The 14,225-nt window shown below is 44.0% G+C and overlaps 1 long non-coding RNA gene across 5 annotated transcripts; it reads right to left on the bottom strand.

The window, feature by feature from the left end:
• Nucleotides 1–3,329: 3,329 nt before the first annotated feature.
• LOC125518013 (uncharacterized) lies at nucleotides 3,330–8,427 on the bottom strand. 5 transcript variants are annotated; one of them, XR_007287934.2, is made up of 6 exons: nucleotides 7,761–8,427; nucleotides 6,888–7,087; nucleotides 6,257–6,342; nucleotides 4,776–5,990; nucleotides 3,978–4,219; nucleotides 3,330–3,556 (listed from the first exon to the last, which is right to left on the bottom strand). It is a non-coding gene; the product is annotated as an uncharacterized LOC125518013 (long non-coding RNA). The 5 variants fall into 5 exon arrangements; XR_007287933.2 differs by having other exon boundaries at nucleotides 3,978–5,675; nucleotides 5,765–5,990; XR_007287930.2 differs by having other exon boundaries at nucleotides 3,978–5,990.
• Between the last annotated feature and the right edge of the window lie 5,798 nt (nucleotides 8,428–14,225).

The raw sequence follows: 14,225 nt of genomic DNA, 5'->3' as shown, positions 1-14,225 counted from the left end.
TGTGTAGAAAATCGTCGGAATTACCTAACGGACGCTCGCTGCGTCAAACTGTCGTTGTTTCGCGCAGGGACATCGAGCGACCAATTTGCCTGGGCCGACCCATTTAATCGCTTCAGCGATCTTGGTTTTGGGAAGCTTCTGGAGGTTTATAATCGGGGTTTTTCCAGCTTTAGGAAGCTTTTAGAAGATTCTTGAACCGCTTTTTTTTCTTTTTCTCGTTATATTTCATTTTTGTTTTTTTCCTGCTTCTTTTTCATTTCTCTGTTTATTTTTCTTTATGTTCTTCCTTATTATGTTTCTTTTTACTTTATCTTTCTTTTTTATTTTCTTTCATTTTTATTTCCTTTTCCCAAGTTTATTTTCCTTTTCTCTATGGACAATGCTAACGCCCACACGTGTGGTGGGAGTGAAACCCGTTCACACGTCCTATAATATAAAACCTGCGCCATGTCACCGCATGCATGCATGTGGGAATTTTTTTAGATTTTTAGTTTTTAAAATGTTTTATCTTTTAAAAGAAAAATCCGATTGAAGATCCGTTTTCATCATTAAATCCCCTGCGACGAGATCTTCGAAGCTATATCTCATATGAATATATTTCGATGATTTTTTTGAGATTTAAGGATTTTTTCGGTTCCGGTCAATGCTCACTTCTGTTTTCGTGTCCGCTTTGTTTTTGCTTCATGTCCGTTTTTGGTTGTATCTGTTTACGTATTAATTTTCGGGGTTTCTGTATTCGTTTTTGCTTCTGCAAAAATATATGAAAACAAATATGTTAGCACTCAATTCCGTCTGTTTCCGCTCCATTTTCATCCTTAGTCGCAACCTGTAAGTTTTCCCTTTTTTCGTAAATCCGATTATTCAAAATGTTTTATCTCTCAAACCTTCAAATCTCAAACCGTTTTCACCGTTGGATTCCTTGCGCCGAGATCTTCAAAACTAGATCCCATGTTGATAGGTTTTGATGAATTTTTTTTCACGAAAAAACTGGCCGAAAGAAAAAGACGAAAAAACCGAAACGGGAGCACGAGTTTTTTCCCTTTCCGAAAGAGGCAGGCCCGTCCCTCTCACGAAATCACAAGCGTGCCTCGTGCGCAAGCAAAACCGTGACTCGCGGAGAAAAAGAGAAAACGTGTTTTTTTCGTTTTCGAGGAGGCACGGCCGTGACTCTCGCGAAAGCACACCCGTGCCTCTCGCGAAAGCAAAACCGTGACTCTCGCAAAAGAAAAAAAAACGCATTTTATCCGTTTTTGAGAGGCACGGCTGTGACTCTCGCGAAAGCACAACCGTGCCACTCGCGGAGGTAAAACCATGACTTTCGCGAAAGGAAAAAAAATACAGAAAACACGTTTTTTTTGTTTTCGAGAGGCACGGCCGTGACTCTCGCGAAAGCATAACCATGCCTCTCACGGAAGCAAAACCGTGACTCTCGTAAAAGAAAAAAAAGAAAAAAAATATTTTTTCCCGTTTCCGAGAGGCACGACCGTGACTTTCGCGAAAGCAAAATCGTGCCTCTCGTGAAAGGGAAAAAAAAGAAAACACGTTTTTTCGCGCAAAAAATTTTTTTGTTCAAATTTTTTTTGGTCAAAAAGCTAAGAAAGACATGTGAAAAACCAAAACGTAAAAAAAACCCGTTTAAATAGCCAAAAACGCGTGTGGAAAAATAAATAAATAAAATAAAATCCGAAGGGAGCGCCCAGAGCGTGACACGTGGCAAATGGCTAAGAGCGCGCCAAGTGGCGTTGATTGTTGCGAGGCTCCCGAAGGAGCGTTCGTTAACTAGTGGCTCCCATAGAACTGGCACTGTAGCGCCCCGCTTTTTTGCTCGGTTTTTATTTAGAACATTTTGAGAATGTGAATATGTACTCTGAACAATTTTTGAGTACGCATTGAACATTTTGTAATGTAGGTTGACCAATTTTTGAATATGCATTGAACATTTGTGTAATATACGCTGATCAACTTTTTAATACAGAGTGAACGTTTGTGTAATATACGCTGAACAAAACTCAAATATATCTTGAACCTTTTTAATATTCATTGAACAAATTCTTAATATACGATGAACATTTTAATAATGCACGATGAACTTTTTGTAATATACTGTCAGCATTTTCTTAATGTAACGATCAATGTTGTAATACACACTGAAGTTTTTTTTTTTTGTATAAGAGCATCTCTAGCATATCCTAAAAAGCATGTCCCACAAAATCAGTTTGCGCCTTTCTGGTACCCCCGAAAACTGGTTTGCGGTACCGCATGACGAAACAAATTTAGGGCATCCGTTTCGCCCGAGCCCGCGCGGTACCACTAACCAGTTTTCTTTGTTTTAGGCAAATTCATGATTTTAAACAACATAATCCTATCATAATAGAACAATAATATAAATAAAACTTATTAGGCCCTGTTTGATAGCAAAGTATTTTTTTAAGTATTATGAGAGTACTACAGTTTTTGAGATTACCATAGTTTTAGTTACAACGAGCTGTTTGGTTGCCACTAAAAACTGCGGTTTTAATACTACGGTATTTAGGAAACTGTGGTTTTTTCTCTGCATAAAAAAAAACCTCTGGACCTTTCTTTTAACAGAGCAGCCGTAAAGAAACGAGGGGACACATCGTTATCTTTCCCCCACTATTCGCAACAACTAGATCGGGATCACGCCTTGGCGCGAGGGTGCCGGTCCGAACGTTTTGGTCTAATGATAAGATCAGAAGCGCGCCTTGCGAGTGTTGCCTCACGGTGACCCAACGACTAAAACTTTAATATCACAAAGCATTTAGAACATGCAAAAGAAATTTAAATAACCACCCATAATAATGTGTTCAGCATATATCACAAACACTACAAAGATGCATCAAGAGCAAGGTATAGTTGTTGCCCAGGATAACTGAGTTTAATGTAGGGCATATAGATTAAATATATACAAAAGCAAAGTGTAGTTGATGCCCAGCAAAGTGTAGTTGTTGCCCAGGATAAACACAAAACTACAGATCATAGAGGCAAAATTTGTACCAAAAGCAAGCCACAATGTTTGCCGAGGACAACTGATTTGTCTCGAGTAGTACAAACATAAAGACATACATTCTATAAATATTGCCAAGTAGTTTATATCAGCAAGTGTAAGACTAAGTGTCACAGGAGATGTATCTGCTCATAAACACAATGAGATAACCGACAATTGCAAACGATGCTCCGGAAACATCAATATCTACAGTAGTATTGATAACTCTACTTCCTCTTTCCACGTTCTGAGGTGAAGCTAATGCAATCAGTAGTGGACAATACTTGACAGGCTCCATCATACTAATGATAATATGAAAGCTCTATAAATAATATTAGAATTGGCTCATGATATTAGGCACTATGCAAGCGATACAAAATCCGAATAGATGGCATACTGAGATTGAAAACAGATCAGTAACACTGCCTGCAGAGTACAAGTAGAAAACATGGCACTTCCAAACCGAAAGATCCAAATAAATATTTTTGTGAGTTTATCTGCCCTAACCCTTGACTGTAAGATGATTAGAACATCTTCCATCATAGAAGAATCCTGGAAAAGGAAACAATTCGGTTATTAGCTAAAAGTTAAACTCAACAAGATGAGCATATACCAAACATCTTGACCTAAAGCACCATGAAGCAAGCATATAAGTATACTCTGATTACAATCAATGATGTAATACAGGGCAATGAAAATTACTAATGCAATAGCAGAGTGGAAGTCTCATGAAAATGGGAAAAATGTGTACAAATATTTTGCATCCTTTTGACACTACCAATCCGAAGTGATTATTTCTATGGGAAAAATATTTTCACAAGCTTTAGTTAAATTAAGTGCTGGATGGATAACAATGGCTCTGAACTGCACATGAACATAAGAAATGCATACACAGATTTTTTTCCTTGATAATATGATATACAAAAGCTCTTGATAAATAATGTGTATTCATATCAGTAGTATAACAAACTACCTGGATGGATTAGGCCTCGACAGAACCTCCTAGAGTATTGATCCATTCATGGCGCAGGTGCACCAACACCGACCAACTCGAACACCGTGCTGACAGCCCACCTTGTTGACGCCCACCCGCCAACACTTGGTCCTCTTGCTCGAGACACTCATAGCAAGCAACACAAACTTGATCACACAAAGCTTCGATCAAGTTTCTTCTTGCAAAACAAAAGGCCATATTCCTAACACACACAATCAACACTACAAAAGAGCATATCAGGTTGAGCATAGGATAGGGTTTGCCACACAATATTTGGATGTTCGATGTGGTGTATGACTGAAAATAACATATATAAGCCTATGATGGAGTAATAAGAACGATAAAATACCAAGTAATGTTATAAGGCATCAAGCTCTTTAAGGTATTTTCTACTTCATATTCCAAGTGGCATTAAATGAGTGTGCAAAACAGAATATAAAAATAAAAAGGCTCAAGGTACTTCTCACAGATCTCCTCTCGGTGTTATTTTGGTATATAGCTTAAGTCCTGGATCAACTAAGCTAGCATGGTAGATTTTTCTTCTTAATGAAAGCACATATGTGTAAGAGCATGCAGAAAGGGTTAAAGAGCTGGAATCCTATACAATGCAGAATCTATGTTTCGACAGAGGGAACAATTATATTTGATACAGAACATGCACTTGCGAATTGGCAGGTAATATGAAGGTGCTGTATTGGAGCTAGAAGCTGAACGTGTGGAAAAGCAGATTCAAGATGCATCAAATGGAACATACAGAACACAATAGAATGGGCATACCTCTGTTTCCCAAGGATCAATGCCAGCTCAGCAACAATTTTTTGTGGCAGCTCTACTGTGAGCTGCAGCAAGTTCTCATGAACTGTAGAGATTCACAAGCAGTAACACATGTACATGGGAAGCAAACTTAAAGAAGAAATTTTGCTTTAGCCATGATTATCAATAGTAGCTGAGACATATATTTAATTCACCAAGTTTTCAACTAACATGTGAACACATCATGTGTATGTGTGACCCTTAAAAAACTGCAGTTTCAAATAGCAAAAGAGATTTGAAGCTATTATTGTGGAAATGTACAAACCAAAGAGGCGTTAAATACAAATACAGAACGGCAAAAACATAGCACACCGTGCTTGAGACCAGAACTGCATTTGAATGGGCTCAGATTCGCCTTTGCTCGATCATGACCCTTCCCCTAGTGTCTCCATCACCAGATCAATATGTTCTTACAAGGGTGAAACTGCCCTAGTTATCACTCATCAGAAATGACCATCCAAGGACAGAGCCACTAAAATAAGCACATGATCAAAACGGCTCAAAGAAACGAGGGGGGGGGGTCCAACTTAATACCCACAAGTGCCTCAATTGCTCGAGAGCATGCTTATATCAGCCATAATCGATCATCGTAGCCCGCGCAAGTTAAGAGAAACTCTAGCGGACTCGCCAAAACAGAAAGTCCATCCAGTACAGAACAATTCAACAACCACAAACTGGTTAATCACAAAGCTATGCATCATTCGGTGCGCCCGGGGCGCACGCTGTTCATTGCAACGGCCTCAGTTTTGATCCGACGGACGAGGTGAACCGAGGGTGAGATCCAACGACCCAGATCGCATCAGGAAAAAGATCCGACGACCGAGAGTGCCTGAGCTCTGAGAGAGCTCAAGCATGGATCCACAACTACAGAGCATCAACCAGACAAGCACTATATCAACATAGCCACGGCCATGTTCCGTATAGTAGCCGAAGCAGAGGATGATGGAGCTCACCAAGGGAGGTTGTAGCCGAGGCAGTACTCAGTGGGCGCCGGGGTTGCGCCTAAACGCCATCCAACCGGTGAGGAACCACGTCGGAGTTGCGCCTTGCACCATCCCGCCTACGAGCATGAACGCCACTGGCACCAAAGCGGCCAAGGAGACGAGTAGGCGATGTATAGCACGTCTAGGAGCACCATCAGAGGCGGAGATGACCGGGACCTAGTCAGTTCTCTTTTAGCTGCAATCAAGGATAAGATTTGTTAGAACATTCTTGTGGTCAAAACTTATCATCATGCAAGCAATGGGCCTATCTATTAGCTGCTTGTAGTGCTGAAGGTAAAATCAAAAGGCCTTTTACTGCCACCTTACATCGAGGCGGTACAACTACAGTGGTTATAGTTTCAGGTCAAAGCATTAGTAAGTACATGACCATAAGTACGTGGCAGCTAACAAAATTTTAAATGTAAGGGAAAAACAGAGATTATGTCAGTTGTGCCATTGTACCTCATTGGCCGCTGGATGGCAAGTGGTACTACCGCCAGAGACACGAAGAGGACCATCAGGGCATCGATTAGTTGGAACACGCCAAACTGTTATAGAAAGTTAAACTTTGCAAATCAGCATCCTACAAAAGTTAACTTTACAAAGCAACGAACAATATGTGCTAGTATATTCATATATTCAAAGTATTAAAAGGTGAAAGAAATAAATAACAGATAAATCAAAAAAACTGGCAGAACTATTTGCCAACTAAAATATAAATATCCTAGCTATGCTTAAATATCCTGCTGGCACAATTAGTTTCTGATCAATGGTGTGTTTCAAAGAAAAAAAGGCAGGGAAATGCTATAACAGAATTACGGCTCCAGAAAAAAAATAATGGCCAACTAATAGAAATCAAAGGATAACTACAAGTGATGCATCTAAAGAAAATATGACATCAAATATTGGCCAATTAATAGATCAAAGCATGGCTCAACACAATAACAAAAATCCAATCATAGACTTCCATGCCAACCTAAAACGATTAAGATGTCAAACGGTCGAAAGAAAAGCGTACAATTTTGCAATGCAATTTTTTTGCTGGCTCACGATATAATGATGTGTGAAGCTCTAATGTAAGTTCAGAACATACACAATTTAGTGCCTCAAAGCTAGAGTATATATGTGCTTGTCGCTGCCTCCATTGTCATAGAAGCCTCTCGTTATTGACACCACTCTTGAAAGACGCAGCCAGACCCCCATTGCACTACTACCAAAGTGTCTCTGTATGTTGTGCTAACCACACTTAAAGCCTTGAAGACAAAATACATATATCTCAGGCAATGTAACAATCTGTCCCAAGAGATTGTGGTTAGCAAAGATCAATTGAAGGCACATATCATATAAAAAATAATCCTACAACACTTCATGATCTCTTAGGCCATTTCCATATTATTTAAAATCAACAAATGATATAGGATTGTGACCTTAGGTAGTTCCACATATATATACCATCGACACGCTATGATCCGACTAAAGCTCATACAGGCTATAGAGGAAGCATGACGGGCAAACCTTCAACATGTACTCATTATGTTCAAAAGTAAACAAAACTGATGTCTCATTGTGGTCATGAAGAACCTTCACATTTTCTATCAGATAACCAACAAAGATACAAATCATCGGAACCTGTCTTGAGAACATAGTCGCCGCCAACCACTACAACCATAAACATCACAAATAAATGATGTAACCAGCTCCTACAAATTCGTGGCTTTTCTTCTCTGCGGAGCTTATACTAATATTCCTACATGCTAACAACACAACACAACATCATAATCAAATGTGCATTTGCTAATGTAGCGAATATCCCCATCTCAAACAGAAAACTGTAGCTATTTTCACGAAGCACCTAAAAACATCACCTGGATTCAAACAACTGCAACCACGACGTATTTGTCCTATGATTATATGGCTAAGCAAGGACCAAACTTACTAATTACTTCAAGTATCTCTAGTTACTTACAAGAGAAGTGGTTCCGATTGCCGAAAGTGCCTGAGTTCTGAGGAGCCAGGTGAGGTGCTCCGTTTCTTCTTTGCCTCGCGTGGGGGCGAGGGAGGAGACGAAGAGGAGCCGCCGGAGTCCACCAGAGCCGCGCCGACAACGAAGGCAATGCCCAGCCCGAAACCCTAGCCACGGCTGAGGGTCACAAGCGAGCGCGAGAGGCCCTCATCCTCTCTCTCCCCCCTACAGGGACTCGCCCATTGCTTGCGAGTCGCCGTCGCCGTCGGGACATACGTGGGAGAGGAAGAGGAGCGGCGCGACTATGCGCTGGGAGCAGAGGAGAGAGGCGTAGGGGAGGAGGCCGACCCCCTGGGCCATGCCGCCCGCGCCGCGTCCCATATGCCGTCACCTTTGCCTCGCCTCGCCATTCCTCCTTCCCTCCCGTGGGAGCCGGGGCCGGGGCCGGGGCGGGGCGTTAGGGTTTGGCGGCGCCAGATCGGAGGGGTGCAAGGAGGAGAGAGAGGCGCGGGTGGGGAGGAGGCCGGGTGGCGGCGGGGAAGGAGGAGAGGGAGACGCGGGTGGGGAGGAGGATGGGAGGCGGCGGGTGGGAAGGAGGCCGGGCAGTGGCGGGGAAGGAGGAGAGGGAGGCGCAAGTGGGAAGGAGGAGGCGGAGCAAGAGGGAGAAGAGCCGGCCAGGGTTATCTCCACAGGAGCAGCCCTTTTATCCTCCTGTGAGTGAAATGACGAAATTGCCCTCGGCGGGGCATTGGAATCACACATGGTGGCACAGGATTTCGACACTGTTTCGATCTACAATTTCACGGTTTGATCCGACGTCCCAGATCCCTCCATCTCATGATCACACGGACGAGAATGCATCAAGGACCAGATCCGATGGCCAGGAAGCGCTAAACTACGAGGAGGCTGGGTTCCTCCCGGTATGTATCTTACGCGATTCCCCTCGCTTCCATGCGCGCGTTGCCACCGCCTTGTCGTTTCTGGAGTTCTCCCTCGGAGGCAAAATTGTAGGAGGCGTCGCATGGCTCGCCGCTGCTACCTGTGGAGGCCATGCATGTCATGTTTCCACATGGGGTGCAATGGATCGCAGCTACCTAGATGCATGGATCTCTGCGTTCTTATGCATGATACGGTCAGCCAGGTAGAGCAGCGCTGTTCTTAGGCCGGTCTATTGCTGGATGCAATGGCTAGCCAACTAACAAACAACTAGAAAATAGGCTTGTTTGTAGTGCTAACTGCTAGTCAGCTAATTTTTAGTTTTTGTACCAAACAGGTCCTCTGTATCACGAATACTTCAAAATACTCTGTTATTTCAAAACTGTGGTATTACGGAGGCGTGTGCCCTGATGCATGCAATTAAGCTGGCTGAAGTGAATGGTATGGGACGTGTCGTTTTTGAGACAGACTGCATCGGGATCCAGCAAGCTGCAACGACGACTTCTCTTGACCGGTCCACCCTGGGCGCCCTGTTCCGTGAGATCAAATACCTCCTCCATCTTGGTTTTATTGAGTGGAATGTTTCCTTCTGTCCTCGCGTGTGTAATGTTCCTGCCCATGAACTTGCGGCTATTGGTAGGTGGAACGTCAATGCTGGCTACCAAGTGTGGTCGGTAAACCTCCCTAGAGTTGTATCCGATGCGGTGACCGCTGATTTGGCTGGTCCACGGTGATTTTTGGAATGCAAGGTGTTCCAATTAGAAAAAAACTAAATTACTGTAGTTTTCAATACTTTGGTTTTTATAATACTTTGCTATCAAATAGGGCCTTAATGTTTTAACACCATACAATACAATAATCATCTCAATTACAACAAATGTTTGAATCCGATTAATTAGAACAATACGGATGGTTCATGTATTCGTATCGTTGCCATTAAGGATAAAAAGATGGGATTTATTCATATTAATTGAGTTTAGTTTGCCTACATCATGTTAACTTGCTTAAGTCGTTACTTCATTTTTTATGAACTTAATACTCTAGATGCATGCTGGGTAGAGGTCGATGTGTGGAGTAATAGTAGTAGATGCAGGAAGGAGTCGGTCTACTAATGATGTTATGCCTATGTAATGATCATTGTCTGGCCGGCGTGAGGTTTACTGCTGGTAGGGCCACACACTGTTGCAGGGCGACAACCGATATCAGTTGTCACAAATGCGTTGTCATGGCCGCCGTCACGGCCTCCGGTCGCTGGATGGATCCCCGTCCTTGTTCTCGGGCTGGGTGGTTGGCGGTGCAGAGGACGCTCTCGGTACCTGCCAACCTTTCCATGGAGTGTGAGATGTTATACAGAAGTTCGACTATCCCGTGGAGCACGTGGGTGAGGTCGGCCAGGAGTTTGGGATCTCCTGGCATGGTTCGCTGCCGGTCTGCCAACGCGGTCGCTGCCTGGAGGCCGTGGGCCGGGGTCGATGGCGGAAGCGTTGCGGGCTCCGATGTTGGTTCGTTGAAGTCGACTCCTTGCTCCCGGCCTCCATTGGCGAAGTCGTTGAGGAGGTTCTGCGGTTGGCGGCATGGGCGACACAGTCTTTCCTGTGTCTCGTTCCATCAGGCCTCATGGGCGAAGACCTACAGCGCCTTTTGCTGAAGCACGAGCTGCACGTTAAGCTAGGAAACCCGTATGGCCTCCAGCATCCTTGATGCGGGGTCAGTGCGTCGATGGGGGTTGTCAGATAGTTCAGGGTGTACCCCGTTATCGATGGCAGTGTTGACGTGGAATCCCATAAGGTCACATTCTTCATGGTGATACCCATCGTGAACTCATGGGGAGGCATGTGCTGACTTGTGGTTGAGGCGTCAACATGGAGTCTATTTGTTGTTGAGTCGCGGGTGACATCAGTCTTGCCGCTGGAGGTACCAAGGCCACGAGCTCCATCGACTCTATCGTGCGTAGCACATTTGTGGTTGGTTCCGTCATCATGGCCTGGTGGAAAGATATCGCCTATGGGGCCCCGGACAGGGATGTCCCTTGATTGGAAGAGGCATCAGTCTCTGAGCCCGTGGACGACCCTTCCTTCCCCAGAGGTCGGAGTAAGTGACCTCGCGGAAGAGTTGGAGGCCCGCTTTCTCGTCCTCATCGGTGAGGGAGATTGGCGCGTGGTCTCTTTTGTCGCCTGAGGTCAAAGCTGTACTGGCCACGTCGGCGGCTTCGTCCTTGCCTGGGATGGTGACGGTAGTCTCTGGATGCCTTGCTAAGGTGACAAGCCCCGTAGACCATCACGACTAGCTAGATTGTCGGCGCGGCCTCCACTCCATGGATGTTTCAAAGGAAGCTCGCGGGTCGCATCTAGGTTTGATGGCGTGGTACGTTCCATAGTCTGCACGAGATCACCATGAGGTCTTTTGCGAGGTCCCAAGACGGCGAGGTCAGATGGTAGGTTGGTGTCAACCCGGCCCGCCTCATCCGCTACGAACATGAGGGAGACAAAAGTTAAGCTCTCTCCCGGCGGTAGGCTACAGGAAGCAGAGAAAGATCCGATCCATGATCGGTCTCCACCCGGTGCCGGCCGTGCTTGGCGAGCCAATTGACGAAGCATATTGCCATCAGGTCCCACGGTAGAGGTCCAAGCGCAGCTGGAAGTCATGGATCGAAGGTCACACAAGGGGTTTATTTAGGTTCGGGCCTCCGGATATCAGTACCCTATGTCATGATGGTTCCGGTTATTTATAGGATATCTTGTGCGAGGGGTTACAATGGTGTACGATGTTGCTACCAAGAGTTCTCCTATCTGAGGATATATGGAACAAGGGGAACCCTAGACCCCCCTTTATATAGACATGAGAGGCCTAGGGTTTACATGCTAGATGCGGTCTGGGGGTGCCGCTGTCCTATGGTCTTGGGCGTCAAGAAGGTCGTCTGGCCTCTTAGGGTTAGCGCCATGTCATGGGCCCGTTGGGCCCCCTTGTAGTTGATGAGGCAGGGTTCCTTGGTGTTAGCCACCCCTGGTACAGGATCCTATCATATCCCAATTACTGTCACCTTGGGGTCTACAGTTCAAAACAATAACATGTGCATATATATATATATATCTTGCAGATAGGATCAAGAACTCAAATATATTCATGAAAACATAATAGGTTCAGATATGAAATCAAGGCACTCAGGCCCTAGTGACAAGCATTAAGCATATTAACATCAATCTTAGTACATAGTTGATACTACGGATCAAGCGCTAACAAATTGACTTGATTACATGACGTATCTCATCCATCTCCATCTACCTCCAATATGCCTATGATGAAATTACTCACTCCCTGTGTGAGCATCATGAGCTTGTTAATGAAGAAGGGTTGATGATGACAACACTGACGAATTGCCCTCTCCGGAGCCCCGAACGGACTCCAGATTAGACCCCCCGTTGAAGAACAGGAGGTGGCAGCGGCACCGTATCGTAAGATGCAATGAAACTTTCTCCCTATTTTTTCTCAGGAAGACGGTACTTATGGAGTTGGAATTAGGTCAGACAGAGGTCGGCGGGCTCCACAAGGCAATTCGGCGCACCCCCTGCCTTGTGGGCAGGTGGTGGCCCCCCTGCAGCAGATATTTGACAAGCATTTTTTGTATATTGAATAAAAAATCTCCGCCAACTTTCAGCCAATTCTAAGAAATTTTATTTCCGCACAAAAAACAACACCAAAGTACTTCTGCTAAGAATGTTAATTCGGGTTAGTTCCATTTGCAAATTAGAGTGTTAATTCGGGTTAGTTCCATTTGCAAATTAGAGTTCAAAACAAGAGCAAAGTGTTTGGAAAAGTAGATACGTTGGAGACGTATCAATCATCTCTACTTTGTACCCCGTCCACATCAATATAAGCAAAGCAAGACGTTGTGTTTTACCTCTTTGAGAGGGCCCGAACCTGGGTGAATACATGTGTCCCCGTGTCTTTGTTACCATCGTGGCAAGGCTACCAGATCGCGACCCCCTACCCGAGACCTGCCGGATTTAACTTCGACAATGTTGCCCTTCTGCTAATTCCATCTCTTTATCCCTTTTGTAGGTGAGGTTTTCTGCGTCTGTTTCATGGTTTGGGGTCTCTCTATTCATCACATCTGAGATCTGATCCCATGGGGTTGAATTAGCCGACTAGGGGGAGGTGGCAACGTATGATACGACCATTGGTACGAGAGGGTGAAGTTACCATGCACTGTCTTTTCTTCTAAATAACCAGAAGTGGCTTGGTTTCTCCCCACTTGATCATCTCCATATGGAAGGCTTTTATGATGTGCAATTATCGTATTTTACACTAAAATATATGTTCTCCCACCAATGCTCAAATCTCCTACTTCTTTGGAATCTTGGTGAAATGTGACAAAAAGGGCATGCGAACGCGGCAAAACACAAAAAATCCTATGACTAAGATGCAAAAAGAAATAAGGTAAAAACTAATGCAAAATGTACTCATCATTTTCTTAGCAGGTTTTGAGTAGGACGGTGTGAATGTTATGCAATCTTTACTTTCCATCTCATGCAATAGAGGAAAGTTGTTCATTGTGTAAACATATTTTGACAAGTTGTTTCCTTCCTTTTTTGATCTCTACTTTGGAGGCCCGCCATGTGGTCTTGGAAGGAAGCAGATGTTCGTTTCTGTTGGTGCAAATGCTTGGCCTATTTTTGGAGAGACCTGCCTAGTAAATGGATTCTCTCTGGATGTCTCTGGATGATGTTGAAACATAAACACAACCGTTATCCTGGGCTTATATCCAGTTCCTTCAACCTCAAGTTCTCCTATTGTGAGATCAATCAGAGGTCCGGTGTTTGTCTTTGATGTACCCTTACTTGATGACGAAGACGCACACTGGTCACGTGTGCTACCGAGAGGGTAGCATGGCATCCCCACCGAAAGAGTTCACCACGTGCCACATTTCTTCAAGAGATTTGCCTCGTCTTTATCAATGGCGGTGTTTCTTTGTATATTTGTTTAGTGTGCTGCCAAGTGGATAGCGTTGCATCCCGAGGGAAATCAGTTCATCACGTGGCGCATCTCTTCGATTTTTTTTCTTACCTTCATCAAGGGCGATGGTCTTTTGTATTTTCTCTATGTAAGCCTTGTGCAATTTCTGTGGGCGTTGGACTAACGAAAGCATGTTTGCTAAAATAAAGCTATACTTTATAATACAATCACTACCAAGTGACCAGTAATGCACAACAATACACTAATATTTACTAGTTGAAACATACGAAGGGTATATAGAAAGAGAACATGAAGTGTTCGTAAGTTTTTTACAATAGTGTTCGTCAGTTTCAATCAACTGTTTTGCTTCTTCTTCTACAAAAATATGATACGTAATTTGTGTATTCTCAAAAAAACATTATGTTAGGGTTTTCTCAATGACTCCAAGGTTACTAGCCAACAACTAATCTAGAGTTTGATTAGTTCATCAGATAAAAAAACTGTGTTAGTTAGTCAACTCCAGAGACAGATAGTGCCAGTGTGCTATTGAGCAGCGTGCACTAGACTACAAAGCTTTCG

This window comes from Triticum urartu, chromosome 7A, assembly GCF_056163025.1.
Source record: "Triticum urartu cultivar PI428250 chromosome 7A, HENAU_Tu73, whole genome shotgun sequence".
NCBI lineage: Eukaryota > Viridiplantae > Streptophyta > Magnoliopsida > Poales > Poaceae > Triticum > Triticum urartu.
The sequence above is the reverse complement of the archived record's forward strand: the minus strand, read 5'-3'. Positions and strand labels throughout refer to the sequence as shown.